Source organism: Oreochromis niloticus, linkage group LG11 (assembly GCF_001858045.2).
Source record: "Oreochromis niloticus isolate F11D_XX linkage group LG11, O_niloticus_UMD_NMBU, whole genome shotgun sequence".
Classification (NCBI taxonomy): domain Eukaryota; kingdom Metazoa; phylum Chordata; class Actinopteri; order Cichliformes; family Cichlidae; genus Oreochromis; species Oreochromis niloticus.
Window position 1 is genome coordinate 12,373,827 of NC_031976.2, and position 18,441 is coordinate 12,392,267.

General features: G+C 39.8%; 2 long non-coding RNA genes across 2 annotated transcripts; one reads left to right on the forward strand and one right to left on the reverse strand.

Moving 5' to 3' along the window:
* The first annotated feature begins 10,302 nt into the window (after positions 1–10,302).
* Positions 10,303–12,408, forward strand: LOC112848123 (uncharacterized). The gene is made up of 4 exons (XR_003222063.1): positions 10,303–10,595; positions 10,679–10,715; positions 10,822–10,933; positions 12,273–12,408. It is a non-coding gene; the product is annotated as an uncharacterized LOC112848123 (long non-coding RNA).
* Positions 12,409–15,516: 3,108 nt separating this feature from the next.
* On the reverse strand, positions 15,517–16,675 carry LOC109204168 (uncharacterized). Its single transcript, XR_002063726.1, has 3 exons — positions 16,450–16,675; positions 15,810–15,879; positions 15,517–15,636 (listed from the first exon to the last, which is right to left on the reverse strand). It is a non-coding gene; the product is annotated as an uncharacterized LOC109204168 (long non-coding RNA).
* Positions 16,676–18,441: the final 1,766 nt, after the last annotated feature.

Genomic DNA, 18,441 nt, shown 5'->3' on the forward strand with positions numbered 1-18,441 from the left:
GGGTCTATAGTGCTTATACGCACAGTTATTAACTAGGCTGCAATCACAAGTTTGAGAATATGCTGACCAGTAATATGAGTAAATGTCACATTGAGCATGACTGCTGCAGTCTGAGTCAGAGGCTGTGTAATTCTGCTGGAAAGTGGTCATATTCACTATTTTTGTTGTCTTGTACATGTGACAGTGAGGGTCATGTTAAGGTAAAGTATTGCTGTTAACTACACATGAAATGCAACTAGAAAAAGAAGCCACAGTATCCCCGCTTCTCACCATCACACACTTGACAAATTGGTGCGTTCAGTGAGTGACTGTCAGTGACTGTTTGTTGGCTCGGGAAGTGCATGAGAGCAGAATGTAGTGTAATCTGCTGCCACAGCAAATATAAGACGAGTGGTAAGTGGAAAACCCGAAGAACACAAGAATGGTTTGTTCAGTGTGTAGTATGGGACACAGCGAAGGACCGGAATAAGAAAGCACAGATATAACAACAAGTTACTAAATAAAACACCTTTAGCAGGACATATGCTTAAATGTATTTTACATGCAGATAGGTCAGAAACCTCAATGGGATTCAGTGCAACTCAAACTAACTGCGTTTCCTAGCTGGAGTAGGAAATCAGGCTCCACACAGAAACAATGCTCTCTTTGTGGCATAATCAGTGCAGCCATATGGATAGGCCTGACAAAACACAGTTGCATGTCAAAGCATAGAAACCGATCTCGTCTACTCTGTAACCATCCACCTTGTTGCTGATTCTTTGTTTCCTCCCTTCAGTCGACGCATTTGTGTGTGCATATATGTGAAACTTCCCTCGGTTTCACTGTGTATCTACCTCGTTTATATATGCATGATGCACTTGGCCTCTTGGTCTGTAATCAAAGTATACAAGACCAACATTATGTAATCTGTTGCAATGTGCTGCCCGTTTTCCCTTTCATTTGGTTGTATACAACGTGTCAGAGAACCTCTCTCTTGCTTGTCTGGTAGGAACTTAACATGTACCCTGTAGCAGAATTCAGACAGGGCTCTAAACAGCACTGTGGTTGTATTTGGTAAATACACGGCTCAATAGTTTATATGAAGGTTTTATTGCAGGGCTGGGGACTAAGGCTATAATCTCCTAAAGAGCACTACATCTTCTCAGCATTTTTCTCTGTTTTTGCTTGTTTTTGAATAAATATTTTTCACTTAGTCATTTAAGGGTTTCCCCTTTTCACTCTCTCTCTCTTCCTCTCTTCTCTGTTATTTGGAAACCGCAACATTTTTTAGCGTTTTTTCTCCTGTCTATCTCTGTCATCATTTCGTTTTGCTGATTACAGATGTTACAGTATATTGTAGCAAGTGCTTTTCTGTTTCCCTTTTATGTCTTGTAGATATTGAATGAGCATAGTGTTCGTGTAGTCATTAAAGCATTTCAGGATGCTCAAAAATCCTCCAGTAAGACTAAAAATACTGTAAATTACCGTGGGATACAGATAGAAATCAACACCAAAGTTCTGCTTCACTGCCTCACATCCTTTCCTTTCCTCCTCAGTTCTAACTTTTCGGTCTCTCCTTACCTGACCTTTCTACCTCTCCGCTCCTTCTCATTTCCTTCCTTTCACTCCCTCTTTTTCATCTGCACCACACTATTAAACGCGGTAACTTCTTCACTGAGAAGCGTCAGTCTTTAATTTGCAGCCAGCATAACACAATAATGGATGGTTTTGTTATTTGAAAGATGAAGAGACGTAAGCATTAAATTAAAAAAAACAACAGCTTTCCACATTTTCGTGCCCCTCACAGTCTCCCACTTCTTTTGTCTTTGTTAAAACCTAAACACGAGCTTTCCAGCTGAGTGTGTTGCGTGTCAAGGAAAGTTAATTGGCCTAAAGTGGCTTAACGACCCTACTGGCTAATGGTGTCCGTTTACAGCCAAGTGAACCAAACCCAGCAAACGAGTGAATGGGTGCACTGCTGTGACCACAGCCTGAGCCGGTCAACTTGAATCGGGTTCATCTTGGAAGCAGGATATATTCCAGCTTGATTCCCTCAGATTTACTAGTTTAATTGAACGTCTGACCCATGGTCATGGGCGCGGGTTAAACAGCTTGCTTGAATAATGGGCTGGAACAGAAGTGAATAGATATGTGATCGCTGAAGAGGAAAATTGTTTGAACCCTGAGAACACTGTTTGATGTCCAGTATGGGTTCTGGAGGGCTCCCTGATTTCATGCTGTTTCTTCTTTGTGTTTTGTAACAAGTTCAGTTTTGGCTGGTTATTTAAGAGATGGCAAAAGAACCAAAAGTGATGGATACTGCGTACGCTGTTATTCTGGGCCTAAAGTTGTATGCGTTTTAATTGTTTCTACCTTGCTGGATGTAATACTTCAGGTTGTTCTTGGTAATCGTAATTTGCTTCCATCTGAATCACAGTTAAACATGATTATCTCTTAATCTTATCGTGCATTCATGTAGCAAAGACTGAAGAAAACCACTAATGTGGGCATGCAAGGGGAGGGTAGCAAGCTGCTGCACGTTTGCTTATTGTCACGAGACAAAATGAGATTTTATTCGGTGCCAGTTAACCATGTCACACAGTCATCTACTGCGATATGGTCAAAAGCTGCAGAACATGCAAGTACTGTAAATAGATCTTGATTACTAATAGTTACTAGTGATTTTCTCTAATTGGTTGCAGATTTTGCACTAGCCGTGGCTGGCATAGTGCTTCATTATGCAGTTGTAATCAAGTTTAAACGATTAATGCTGATGTTTACCAATGTAATGCAGTTCTCAGACACCAGTCACTTTAATCTTCGTGTTCTTTATAAGTTTATTGAGGCATACCCGGAAGTTTGATAGTACAAGTCACAGTACTCATCCATCCCTCAAGAACTGACTGCACATCAACCGACATTATGCATGGAGTGAGAAGTTTTCTTCACATTGTTGCTACACTTTGACACACTTAGATAATTAGAGAGGAATCACCTTATATCTAGCTATCCATGCACGCTTTAGCAAACCAATTAGACAACTGGTAAACTTCAGCATGGAATAAGATGCGGACACCAAAACGACAACCACAGTATCATCTACTGTTAGAAGATGATCTGTCTCTGTGTTTGGGATTATTTAATAAAGTTGCTATGCAGAAATGCACACAACTTTCTCGCTTTGGAAATGTTCACAAATGATTTTACTGTTTTTCTTTTTCTTTACTGGTGAGACTGTGCCTCCATTTGAGTGAGACAAACCTCAACATGAAGAAAAAAAGGTGTTTGGTGATTTTGGAGAGAGGTCTGGTGTTGAAATGAAGACACATATTCAGATTTTGTCTAGTATGCAAAAAAAAGAAAAGAAAAAAAGCTGGTTTTAACAACTATTTGATATTTGTTGACGCCAAAGAGGCGGCTTCCGTGACATTAGTTTCAGAAGCATATAACTGCGAGAGACAGAGCCTGACAGATGGGTGAGTCACAAAAGTCTGTTTTTTTTTCTGATGTTGTTGCTTTTGAAGGCGTTTCCAATACATGTCTTTTAGTAAGCTGAGCAATGCAGGATGCAGACAATGACAAACAGTCCTTTATTGTTTGTGCCTATTCATTAAGGTCAGACTATGCACGCAGACTTGAGCAGTGATAAAAGTGAGAGGTAAATGTTAATAGCAAAACTGACAAAAGCGGGCAGACATGAAACTGATGCCTTCAGATGTTGTCAGATTAAAGGAAAAGAGTGCATCTCAAAGGGGGCTAAAAGGGGCTTTGGGAGCCTCTACATAATAGTAGTATAATAATCTCAGCAACAAACATAATCAGAATTCGTTCATGCACAAAGCCCCATCCAAGTATTTTTTAAATTAATGTCTACTGCAGTGGCCAATTTGGTGCTGATCTGGTTCCAGATGGACATTTTCTAACATTAAGATAATGAATTGAGAGAATGAAGTGGCCGTGTGGAGATATGTGCTGTTTGGGTGGTTTCTAGTTAAGCTTACTGGTAACCATGCTTTGGTTGCTTGCCAAACTCATGCATCGGCATCTCATCAAAGCGGGTGACATAAATTATTTTTTTATTTTAGTTTATTTTATTTACCACTCACTTTTTGGGGGAAATGAATTCTTAAAGACCCATTCCACCAGTAGCCCTGCCCGAAGCCTTAATGGTCATTGTCTATCATTAATGTTTGATTTGATAACACCAATCATAAGTTTGTGTCAAGAAGTAAAAAAAGAGCATGCACTCCTAAAGGAAACCCTCTTTGCTTTAGGCTGCCTGATGAAGTTTTCTTGTAAAAGTGGTCACAGTTGGTCCCCTCCTCTTTGCTTTTTATTGGCATGTGTGTGTGTGTGTGTGTGTGTGTGTGTGTGTGGCAGCTAGAGGAAGTTGACTACCATTCTGGTTTCCTTTCCTCAGATCTATAAAAGCTGGGAGACCATTTGTTAACTGTCAGTCGGTTAGCCTCTGTCCCCACTCTAACCCGAAATAAAAACCACTGCACATCCATACCAGCTTATACTCTGCTGTACCTTCACCACCTGGAAGCTGGGGCACTTAATGTCAATGGGTGGTGTCTTTGATCTTTAGTGTTTTCTCAACACTGGGTTAGCCTTGTCCACAGGCCATTTTGCAGTTTCTGAATGGTGAAGCACTGAACATTACAATAAAAAGTGATTCACATCCGTGCCTAGTAAAATAAGGATGTCTTGAAGACCTTGTACTCATTACCAAACACATGGAATTCAGATGTATTTCTGGACCAAACCAAATGATGTCACTAGATAGCTAAATAGCTATAACACTAATTGCAAGAGTCTTACTAGTTTCCTCCTTTTGCACGAGCCATTCACAGCTTTCACTTTGATCTCACTTTTCAAACTTTTTAATAATGGCAGCTGCTCTGGAAATGTAAAAATTCGCCTATGTAAAATAACTTTCATATTGTCATTTTGGCTGCTTGAAGCGTGGACAAATAGTACATCACAGAATGGTAAGTGTACCATTAAGGATTTGTTATGTTTTCCTATAAACTAAACAAATCCACCATTATGGTTTTCACGGCACTTAAACAGGAAACATTAAATATAAATCACGTCTATCAGCTGGACTTTAGCTTGGTGCGGTCATCAGCAATGGGAGTATTGCTCCAGCACTCATGAGTCACTAAAACACAGCATGATAAGTCTCATGTCTTTGACCAATAAAAGATGGTTGGATAATGCATCTGTCCTAAACTTCCTTCGCAGCTGTTCTGCCCCAAACGAAGAGAAAAGTGGAGCTATTATCATGCATAAATCTCCAAATGGCTCATAACTCCAAACTATAATGTGCAGCAACTCAACACGGAGCTTCTAGGAACTGTACGGATTCATAAGGACTTTCATGAGATGCGTCCATATCATATTATCACATAGAGAGTCTGATGTAACGTAAAAAGATGCCAGAAATCTTTAAGAGCCCTGATGGTAGGCTGTGCTATGTGCAACAGTACAGTTGCAGTTTAGATTGTACTGTACATCAACATCCTGCCTGCTTTATAACATAAACAGAAAGTTAAGTTTTAAAAGCCTGGTGCTCATTTAGAAAGCTGTAATCAGAGCTCAATCTAAGGTCAGTAGCCAACAGAAAGATAGATGTTAAGTATATTTTACTTATTGCAAACATAGACTGTATGAATGATGGATTTCACTACGTTAATTTAACTTAATGGTTTGTGAAATCCTGGTTTGAAATCTCCAGGTGAGCGTTTTCACCACCATCACCTTGATGTTTTGAAACTAGATGTGACAGTAAAGGGGTGGGTCTGAGTCTGAAACTAGCTGTTAGTTGATGAACACACATAAGCCTTTCTTTAATTCAGTATAACCTGAAATGAGCTCTTAGTCTATAAACCCATCAGGAAAGTGTTTACAAAGGTCAAATCAGAGAGTCGCTTTCCCACAGAGTTCTGTAGGACTGGAAGTCTTTGGCAACCACACCTACTGCCCCTGGTGGCACACTAAGACTGCAGGTTTAAAGCACTTCATTGGTTTCACTTTTTAGACCTGGAAGCCACATACATCTTTTACATTGTCTTTGACTACAAATAAGGCAATGTCCAAAAAGCTGACAGCGTCTTTAAAATTTTTAGTTAAACATTAATAGCCATGCTACCACTTGGGCTCCGGATAGGCAAACACAGTATCCAATCTGATTCACCATATTGGTTTAGACCTAAAAAAAAAGTTATTAAAGGGATTGCCAGAAACCTTTGCACAGACATCTGTGATCCCCAAGGTGTTAAGCATCATTTAATGCATGAGTGGGCAATAATTTTCCCAAGGGGCCACATGAGAAACTGGGACTGTTGTGGAGGGCCCCACCAGTGTGTGTGAAGAGATAAAAAAAAAATGAATACTGAGCATGTTATTAGTGGGGGCCAACAACAACAACAGTCACAGTTTCTTATGTGGCCCCCTGGGAAAATTAATTGCCCACCCTTGAGTTAAGCGATCCCTTCGTCTTTCTTTTTTCAGGATAAAACAGACATTTTGGTCTTTTAGCAGAAATTTGTTAGCAAATATCGGATGAAGTGTCATTCATTAATCTGATTACTATCCTACTGACCTCAGCTTTATTTGTTGTTAAGCGCTAATGAGCGATTAGTAATTTAGTGCTAATGCCAACATTTTTAGGATGCTAAGTTTAGCACGCAGGTCAAAGTACAGATGCAGAACAAAAAAGCTAACATTATCAATTTTTGACAGAAAGAAAGAAATCCCCGAATTTAAAGATTGCAGTGGACTACAGAACAGATTACAACTTTGTTTAAATAATAATAATAAAAAAGAAAATGTCTAAATACAGCATTTATAATTACTGAATGAGGAAGAGATACAACAGAGAGAAAAAAAGGGTGTGATGTCCAACACAGAGGCACAGTGTCAAAGGTCATTTGCAGTAATTAACCCTGGGTGGTCTACTGGTATAGGGACTCCAAATGACTCAATAAGTGCTCATCCTGAGGGGACCCCAGGCCAATTAGAGAAAGTACAAACACCAAGAGTGAGCTTGAATTAATAACTGGACCATGAGAATATATGTGTATGTGCTCAGGCTGATGTAATCTTGATACCAAAGGTCACGGCAGTTAAAACAACCCATTGGTGTGTCGCTTACAGAGTTCATTAACACAAACACGTGCCTATACATGCATGTGGACAAAGCTGGTTAATATTTCCAGTGTAAGCATGATGACATAGGAAGTGACCATTGACCATCACTGTATTGTACAAAAGCATGATGTATCATTCAAACTTTTTTTTTTTTTTTTGAGGAAATGACATTTTCCCCATTGCATGTGAAAATGGATCATAGTGGAATCTTCTGATCTAATGTGTTGAAATCCCCATAAGTGCTCATTATACCAATGCAGTGACTCGCAAAGTCCAACCCCTGTGCAGCTCAGTGGGCTTACTGTGGGGGCTTTGTTCAGTCTGTGAGCCTATATTTTAAAACAGACGGTGGGGACTGCCCTGGTGGTGGCCTGTTATGGAAAAAGGCAGCAGGAGGCTAGGTACACACACACACATATGGTGCCTCAAAACGGACATAGATACATGTGCATCCATGCACGTAGCCGCTCTCCCCCCCCCCCCCCCCCCCCCCCCTGCACACACACAGCCTCATCAGAAAGGTTACTGGAGGTAATTGTGTCAGAGATGTTTGGTGTAGGAAGCTGAGCAAAGCGGGTAGCTGTAAAGAGAGAACAGAGGGGGCTGAGTAAAAGGGAGGTAGAGAAAGAGGAAGCTGGAGCTAGAGGGGGCTGCAAGCTAATTGGAGCCAAATGGGCAGCAGATGAAGTGGTCTACTATGCAGCCTCAACATTCACACACCCAGATACACATGCACTCTGTCTTCATTGTTCTTTATCTGTCTTTTCCAATATAGTTCTGCATAATTAGTTTTTGTTTTATCCCCTTTTCATCTTCCTCTTTTGCTCAGCCCCTCTCCACAACATGCAGTGTTGGACTATATATCACACGGGATAAATATATACGATCACGGGGAGACCATTAACCGTAATGGCAAACTTAAATTAACTTATATGGCTGTTGATGCATAAACAAACAGGCACGTATATTAAGAATACCAAATGCTCCAATATATTCAACAGAAACTATCTTTGTTTATTTTTGGGTGAGGGTGGAAGCCAGGGCCAGTATTCACAGACATTCAAAATATCCTCCAACAAAAAGTTGTAGCTTAAGAAAATTTTAGGAAAACATGGTGGTTTTCCCCTGGTGCACTCCTGTTGCTGTATTTCTGCCATTTCCCCCTCTTCTTAACTGACCTTCAAGTCCTCCATACTCCTTACACTTTTTGACATAAGAATGCTCTTGAGAACTACAATACTTTGTGAATGGTTTTTTTCAGCATGAAACGTCATACTACCAAGATTTTGGTAACACTTTACACATCATGTCCTTTTATTCATAGATTAAATAAAACACTGGGAAATGCAGCAATGAATTACTGAGAAACAGTGGAGTAACACCAAAGCTCGATAACTTGGCAAAAAAAAGCTTCTATATTCTATTTGTATACTGCTTTTAAATAAAATCGGTAAGTCACCTTTTGTGTTACATTGCTGCATACAGGATATTAAAACATGGGGAAAAATAAAATGACTCCAAATGTTTAAATAAGTCTTTTGGCCACAGTGGAGCCACACAGACTTTTACTCTGGATTGTCTTCGGATGGCTTGTGGGGATTTCTGACTCCTCTTGGTCTTTGACTAGGGCTCGTTCACATGTTAGGCAAATGTGTTAACAACTACACAAATAAAGAGGAAGAAAAAGCTATTCAAATCTTTAGATACAACAGGAAGAGACAACCAAATGCCCTTTCCAGGGACTTTTTTGATTTCCATTTTGATTTTAAAACATTACATTGCAGACTAAACAATCAAAAGGAGCCAGACAAAAAAGCAACATATCTTATTAAAGACAAGTTAGAAAAACATGACAATATAGAGGAAAACCCTAAGAAGAAACCTAAGAGATTGCTAAATTGAAGACATAAGTAAATACACTAGAGAGATGACATATTTGATTTCCAGTTATGAAACTGTTGTTGAAACAGGGTTTCCTATGAGCTTCAGCTTTCAATAAAGCACTTAGCTTAGTCCTTATCTTAATTCCCAAGTCTTTACTTACTGAGCATATAGCATTACAACAACAGCAAACTGCTCACAGAACCTTATCATCAAATAAATGAGATTACAAAATCCGTTTTACATAAATATGTAAGATAACATCGATGTGTTTGACTGTGCACAAATGCATGTGGATATAATGTTCAGTTTGTACAACCTTATATTTGTATGTGTTTCAAATAAAATTTTGGAAGAAAGAAAACCTCAGCATAGATAATAATGTGAATAATTGTGTTGATCCAATTAGGTGCTGGCCTGCCGTGTCAAAGCCACTCAGGACACAGAGCACCAGGGGGTGGTTAGAGAAGAAGCAGAGGCCAAACACTAATTAGCCGGCTAGCTTTTAATTCTAGCAGGCTCTGTGTGAAGAGGAAGAACAGACAGGAATCAAGGCACACAATCAGGCACCAGACATACTTCCTCTAACGGAGACACAGGCACACTGGATGTAGTGAGTGTGTCCGCACAGTATTCACCTGCTGGGATATTTTCGAGAAGCACGCTGTAATCCACCTGTTAATGCTTGACTTAATAATGAAGGTTAACACTGGAGTGCAGCCACCAAATCAAAGAGAACATCTATACAAAATATCCAACTGTGACTAAATGAAAAATGTCACAATTGTATGAAAGAGACCAAATTTTGTTATGTTTGCCTTGTGTGCACATATGTGTGTGTAAAGGTGTAAGAACATTAACAAAAGTTTGCTGTGCTGAATGTGCTGACCGCTAACTGCAACTGCAGAGTCCAGAGCAAACTGCTGACTCTGTGCTTATAGTGATGTTATCTATGTGTTAATAGTAAACGGTATAATATATTATCTAAACTCCCCATAAAACATAAATTACCCCAAAAGTGCAAAAGCAAGATAGCAAATAAATACACTTAGAAATTGCATTCATGCTAATAATATGTAATTGACCCAACTGGTTTAAAGTGTTACAATCCGAGAGAGTGTGTGGTGTTTTTCCAGGCTGGCTTGAGCCACACCTGCCTCCTTCACCTGTTCCTCATCGCTGGCAATCAGCACGAGGGATATTTAAGATCACCGTCTCCACCAGTTCTTCGCCAGTTTGTCAGCTACACTATGGTGGTAACAGGCCTCTTGGAAATTCCTTGTCTCTCTTTTTCATGATTTGTACTTATCTTGTTCTTCTCTTCCTCCAAGCAGCCATGCCATGACTCCATGGTACCCTCTGCTATGTATCTCTTTCGGATGATGGTCACCTTCCGAAGACCTCCTCAGATTCTGGTGTATTGTTTTCTCTGGACTCTCCCCGCTCACCGTCCTCGAATGCCTGTCCTCCTGCCCACCTGCTTATCCTTAACACTGGTTGGATTTCCATTATCATCCTTCACCTGGACACTCACTGGAAGAACATCCTTCTCTTGAGCTTCTTGCCTCCTCTCACAAGTTATGGCGCAGCAACTACAGTATTATTCCCTTTCTTCCCTAGCCCACTCAGAACATTAACCGACTTCTCCTTCTTTTTTCAGTGCCTTCCCCCGAAACCACACACTCCAACTTTCCACGGTAATTCCGTGTGTTCACTGACTCATGTTTCACCATTGAGATTCTGTGTTCTCCAGACTTTGTACCGGCCAGACTTCAGGTAACATTGTTGTCCCTTTATTTAAAGGGGGTTATTTGTCCACAAGATTTGGGACATTTTACCAATGACTGAGAGAGGACTTCTAGAAGATTTCGAGGGTGAAGGCAAAAGTTGTCCCTGTGGTAACTGGAGTATTTGGGTAGGTGCCCTCAAACTGGGCAAGTGGCCAAAGGAGATGCCAGGAACAACATCTGTCAGTCCAGAACAGTGCAGTCTTAGGAACAGCAAAGATGCTCTACCACAGGTGCAGGACGTCTGGTAGAGTATCTTTGCTCCGGTGGGGGCCCAAGCTTTAAGGATAAAGAGAGCCCATGGGGGTGACTTAGTTAGCTACCAAAACAATTAGACCAAATGTGATAGGAGCATACATTCCATGGAAACATGAGCTTTAATAATTGGGTTTGTTGGAGTTTATGAATTTTTGCTGTTGGATCCTTAGTCTTTACATTTTGCCACTTCTTAAATCTAGTTTCCTTTTAGAGTCTATTATTTATTCACATCAGATTCCTTCTTCCCTTCCCTTCCTCTCCCCAAGTGTTCCTCTGAGTGTAAGTGTCTTACTTCTGTGTGTAGTTTGTTACTTTGTGTTTTATGTTGTTAGTTTCTGGCTTGACTTTAGTTTTATGTCTTGTGTGTGATTATCCTGATTATGTTCAGCCATGTCTTGTTTTTCACCTGCCCCAGATTACCTTCATGTGGATGTATAATCCGGTCTTTCCTTTCATTCTTACTGTCTGTTTTTCCTCTGCATGCACATATTTCCCATGGTTGCTGTAATTTGGGACTCCGATGTCAACCTCAATGAAAGGTTTTGTTTTCTTTTGTTTACTACAACCTGTTTCTGAGTTCTGCATTTAAATCCTTTAACCTTCAAATCATGACAGGAATCTCTCATGTTGGACTGAGGGAGCTCAGTGGATACAATGTCACAGCTTTATTTTTAATACACTAAATATTTTAAAATCAGACTGCAAGAAGCCCCGCATAAATTTCAATGTATGACAAGCTGTGAGTGAGATCAGTCAGATTATTGCATCAAGTCACAGTCAAAGCGCTGCCTGTGCCCACCTCTAATGAGACTGTATTAACATGCTTTTTTCTGTATGAAAATTTCAGTGTAGATAAGTAGTAAAAAAAGCATTGATCTTACAGGGTTCAGGATGATTTAAATTATGGTTTTTAGGGCCATTTTTTATATAGCCATTTGAAAGGAAATGTTAGTATTAACACCAGCTTTTCATTAGTTTTTTCACTGTACACTTGACTTTTGGTGTATAGTACAAGTTTAATTTAATTTATCTCATTATCCTTACCATGGGAATACATTTCTTATCTGAACGCATATAATTTACTAAAAAAAAAAACTTGATAACAAAAAAAGTCTTTCTTTGCTATTGACATTGGCTATATAAAAAGGAAATCTAATAATCTTTAAGAATTTCTGGGCTTCATTTTATGGAGTTTCTGTTGTTTTCCAGCTGCTAACTGTCTGAAGATGAAGTAATGGCAGACACCAGCATATAAATCAGAAATATAATGTCCTATCAACCCCACAGCGATGCCAATAAGAAGTTAAGTGAGTTTCTGGCAAGATTAACCTCTTGTGGGAAAACCTCTTGAAAGCATCATTATTGATTTAGTGTATGAAAAAAATAAAACAGATGCACTAAATGTGTGGGGCTATGTAGTATATTTGTTTGTATGTACAGCACTGTGCACAAGTCTTGAGCCACCCTCATTTCTTTACATTTTGAAATGGGATGTAGGAGCAGCAGTTTTGTTGAAATGTACAAACAGACATGGAAATTAGGTTAATATGGTTTGTACATTTCTAACAAGCTTAAAAGTGAATGACGACCTTTAACTCTACAACACAGCCTGAACTATCTTAGGAAAGCTTGTAATTTCTTTGTTTTCAGGAATGGTTCTCCAGACTTTTTGAAAGATATTTTTGGAGCTCATCTTTGGATGCTGACTGCCTTTTGTTCTGTTCTCTGTCAAGATGATTCCACACTGCTTCAGTAATGTTGAGGTCTGGGCATTGGGGAGGCCAATCCATGACTGACAGTGTTTCATTGTGGAGGTTTAAAAAAAAAAAACCCTGAAAAATAAAGCTGTTGCCAGTTACTATCCAGATGGTGCATGGTGGATCACAATCTGAAAGTACTTTTCTGTACTTATTTTTCTGTAAATGTCATCAATTTCAACAAAATCGGCAACACCAAACTATGACAGAACCTCCATGTTTAAAGATCGGTGCAGAGACTCACTGTTGTGCACCTCTTCTGATCTGCCTGTGTGTCTTGTGTAATTAGGCATAACTTGGAGACAGTAGCACTTACAAAAAGACAGGAGGCAGAGCTGGAAGTGGCTGAAGGATGAAGATGCAAACCAGAATGAACAGAATTAGAAAAAAGTGTATCATTGAAGATGAAACACTAAGGATGTGAGACAATCGTCATCTAGTTCATTAAAGGTTTTACTAGCAGAATATTTTCTTGGCCATTCTATGAGATATGAGACACTCCCAGTGGTCACAATGGTCCACATGAACCAAATTGTTAAAAGCTAGCTGCAAAATATGGCTTTGTGTGTTTTTGTTAAGTGACCCTTAACACATTGCCAAATAGTTCTGTCCAACACTTAAGGCTGCATTTATGTGCGTCACTTGGCTGAAACCTCTGTTTGAGTTCATTGAGGTCACCTCTGCAGGGAGATCATTAGTGACAGTACCAGTTTTAGTGGCTACATTTTTACTTTATGAAACATGATATATCTCTTCATATTGTACTTAACGTTAAACAGATATCACTGGTTTTCACATGAGTTGTAAAAAGCTCAGCGTGGGCAAGAGCAATAATGAAAACCTTTTCATTCTTTTGCCTCTTAATTTTCTGTATTTTCTGGATTGAAGATCTCTGTGTTAACCACTTTCCCTCAAACACTTTTACATAATCGTTTGAGATGATAAAACCATAACTGTAGCTAATCAGTAAGTCTACAGCTGTGGTTGTTTCATGTTATCAACCCGATGCTTCACACGCAAGATCAATTATGGCTCAGCTCCACCAAGATATTTTCTAATCTTAATTATAACAATGGTTATTTCACTGGCTACTTTTCTTGTCTGTCTCATTTTATGTCTTTCATTTTGTTTCTCCATCGTGGTGTCTTTTCATGTGAAAGCATGCGTGACTGGCTTTTTTCTCTCCAGTGTCTCTAAGAAAACATCCAGGACACTTAAGCCAATTACATGCTTCCTGACTCTGAAACAGGGATGTAGCACATTGAGGAAGTGTAATAAATCAAGTTAAATGCTCAAAATGATCAGAAATTGGCCACAAAATACTCAAAGTCAAAGTGAATAGAAGTGACATGCATCAACAATAATTGGAACGTCTATGCTTAGGTGATATCAATCACACCACCTTTCTTAAGGATTTTTGACCCAACTGTGGCTATTTTTTCCCCCACAGATATATCATTGATTTATATTAAGGATATATGTCATACATTTGACCGGAAAATAATTTAGAGTCTATTTTATTTTGTTAATAAACAGTGGAAAAAGATGGACATAGGCGCAACAATATAAACCAATGGTTAGTATCAGGGTTATGGCTCAGATTAAAACTAGCATGACCACCTCATCATGACTAGAAAAATCAGTGATTGCTCCGTGATTTTTGCACTCAGTGACCAATTCCAAGAAGTTGCGGTGACCACCACATTCACCCAGGGATTGAACATGTAAAACCCTTAACCTCTGAGCGACCAACTTTGATTGTTTTGCAAAAAATTGACATAATGGCCATCTAATTTAGAAATATTGACAGACTGCCGTTCACTAGGGGTGAAAATGTGATGCACAGTTTCAGACAGATCTCCCTGAGTTAAAGGACTTTATAAAGCATACAGACTGCACGTAACCAGAGCATGAAAATAACCTGTGTAATTTCTGAGGAATCAGATTATGTCCTTTTAAGCTTAAAAAGATTTTTCAGTGACTCTTCGCAAACAAAATTAAAAGTTTGTGAGGTACAAAAAGCCGAAAATTTCCTCACAGCCCTATTCATACTGCTTAGACACATGAAAAACGTATAATATGACCAGCTTGCAGCACCTAAATTACAGGTTGATCCATCCTATGTGCTCGTTTCAGAGTAGTAAGTTGGTTTTAGTTAAATGGCTCTTTAAGTTCCCACGAGTGGAAGTCTTAGATCAGGTTTTTCCTATGTGTTTGTTTGTGCTTTTGTATGTGTAAGTATATCTGCGTGTGCATGTGTGGTCTATACTGCCTTATTCCTAAAATAACACTTCCCTGCTTGAGAGGTCATCAGCAGTCAGACAGGAGACAATCAGCCATTGTAAGGTGATTACATGTTTGGTGTCAAGTTTCTGTTTAGTGAATGGAAGCGTGAATGAATCAGTTAAATCTAAAAGTGAGAAACATTGTGTACTAGTAAGTACAAATTAAGGGAAATTTTTGTTTTTGTGCAAAGTAGATGATGAACAGAAGGAATAAAGTAGCATTAAGAAAGATTACATGTGTGCCAGAGAACAGTGTTATAAAGTTAAGCGAACTATTACTTTTTAAAGGGCTCTATTCCCTTTTACACATTTGGTGAATAAACAAAAAGGCTTTTGTGTTAATATTCCATAAAACTAATGTAATAATTATAATACCATTTTTAACTGTAATATCCATCCATTCATTTTATATCCTACTCAGGATCGCGGGGAGTCCGGAACTTATCCCAGCTACCACAGGGCAAGAGGCAGGGTACATCCTGGACCTGTCGTCAGTCTGTCACAGGATTAAGGACTAACTCTGTATTAGCCCTGTAATAGAAATGATTATAATTTGTAATACACTTTACATATAGCTGGTGGTCAATAAATCTACTACATGGACAACAAAAAAGAGATACTGTATAGTAAAGGGAAATGCTGTTTCATATGATTTAGTGTAACATCTTTAGCAGTATCCAAACAACTTTTTCCTTCTTACTCACTGGTTTTTTGTGTGTGGATGCAGAACTGTGAACAATCAAATAGTTTTGAGACTGCTCCACTGTATTCAGTCTTGAGAAAGGGAGAGAAATAATGTGAGGGATTACAAACAGTGAGGTAACACTTGGCCTCTTAGCAGAGTTTAGGCTACAGACTTTATTACTTTATTTCAGTCTTAGTATTCAATGACAAAATGCAACCATGCAAGCTGTTCAATTGCAGCTGGAATATAAAGGACTGCTGTTTTTCTCCCTTAATACTGGCTCATGAGTGAATATTCTGTAAAACATGTTTCAAACCAAAAGTGTAAAATAATGGAAAAACTGACACTGCTTTCACATTTTTAAACTAAAAATATAGCCGGAGCCAGTAGATGTTATCTCAGCTGTGCAGTGAGACTGGAATTACAAGGTAACAGCTAGCCTGACAAAGGAAAAAGCTAGCAAACGAACATATTTAAAGCTCACAAATAAGTGTGGCGTCCTTAAGATGATTAAAGAAAAACAGAAATGTTTAAATGACCCTTGGTGTTGCCTTGTCTTTAAGCAACACTTTGTTTCACCATAGGAATCCAATGAGCACCAGCACAAGTATTGGCTACTGATATCAGCATAACCCATGGGATGGGGGATTCTCTCTCACCTCCAGTCCAGCATATCCCTTCCTCTGGGTGGGGGAGTCCGGAAGAGCATCTGGCAAAAAAAATCAAATATGCTGTGCTGCCTGCTGTGGTGACCCTTGTCAGTAAGGGAGCAGAAAGTAGCTTCTTTTATTGACTGTCAAACTCCAAAAGTCTGCGGTTACTCTCAGTAGCAGGACGCATCCTCCATGTACCATAAATTTGCAGATGTTGGTAGAAGAGGGTGATGCGCTGCAGATGACGCTCTGCAGGAAGGCAGGAAAAGACTATCATCAAAGCAGACTGGTTTTTTTTAAATTATTAATCTATTTCAGTAGAATATTTATTTATCCTTTTTTAATGACAGAATTTTGTGTGATTAGTGTGTTTATGAGCATGGAACACTGTGGTTTTATATGCACATACATACACAAACACACACACACACACACACACACACACACACACAAACACACACACACACACACACACACACACAGTAGCCACTGAGGACAACTTCAAACCAATAGCAAAAGTTACCATCAAGTGTGGGATCTACCAGTGAGATCAATGCCAAGACTGGCTACGGATACTACAGAAGAGAGCAATTGTCTGCTACCTCCTGTACATGGATGACATCAAGCTGAATGCCAGGAGTGAACGACATCGATTCACTGATCCACACCACAAGGATATATTACAATGACCAACATTGGAATGTCATTCAGACTGGAGAAGTGTAGTCGGATGGTAATGAAACGAGGGAAGGTAGACAGAACTGAGGGGATCACACTATCACACTAGTAGGCAACATTGCAGACATTGAGGACAGCTACAAGTACCTGGGAATCCCACAGGCAAATGGAAACCACAAAGAGGCTGCTAGGAAAGCTACAACTACCACATACCTGCAGAGAGTCAGGCAAGTCCTCAGGAGCCAGCTGAATGGGAATAACAAGATCCAGACGATCAACACCTACACCTTGCCCGTGATTAGGTACCCTGCTGGGATAATAAGCTGGCTAAAGTAGAAGATAGAAGCCGCTAACATCAAGACCACGAAGCTCCTGACCATGCATGGCGGGTTTAAACTCAAATCCAGCACCCTGAGACTGTACGCTAAGCGTAAGGAAGGAGGCCGAGGACTAGTGAGTATCAGAAACGGTCCAGGATGAGACAACGAACATCCATGAATACATCAGGAAGATGGCCACAACTGACCACATGGTCAGTGAATAACTCAGAAAGCAGAAACCCAAGAAAGAAGAGGAAACATCATGGAAGGATAGGCCACTGCATGATATGTACAAAGCTGGACTGAAAAACAGCACAGAGGCACTAGTCATGGCAGCACAGGAATAAAGTCCCATCACAAGATCCATAGAGGCTGGGGTCTACCACACCAGTCAAGACCCCAGGTGCAGGCTGTGTAAAGATGCCCCTGAGAGAATCCAGCGCATAACAGCAGGGTGTAAGATGCTAGCAGGCAGGGCATACATGGAACGCCATAACCAAGTGGCTGGAATAGTATGCAGAAAAATCTGTGCCGAGTATGGCCTGCAAGTCCCGAGGTCAAAATGGGAGACTCCACCAAGGGTGGTGGAAAATGACCAAGCTAAGATCCGGTGAGACTTCCAGATACAGACAGAAAAAACAGTAATGTTAACCAACAGATATAGTAGTGGTTGACAAGAAGAGGAAGACGGCTGTAGAGATAGATATAACAATACCGAATAACAGCAACATCTGGAAGAAGGAACACAAGAAGTTGGAGAAGTACCAAGGGCTCAGAGAAGAGCTTAAGAAGATGTGGAGGGTGAAGGTAAAAGTGGTCCCAGTGGTAATCAGAGCACTCAGTGCAGTGATCCCCAAGCTAGGCAAGTGGCTCCAGCAGCTCCCTGGAACAACATCTGAGAGCTCTGTCCAGCTTATAACAGTGTACCGGAATTTCCCCTGTGACGTCATGCGCACATTGGTAAAGACTTATCCAGCATACAATATGTTATGCAACTGGT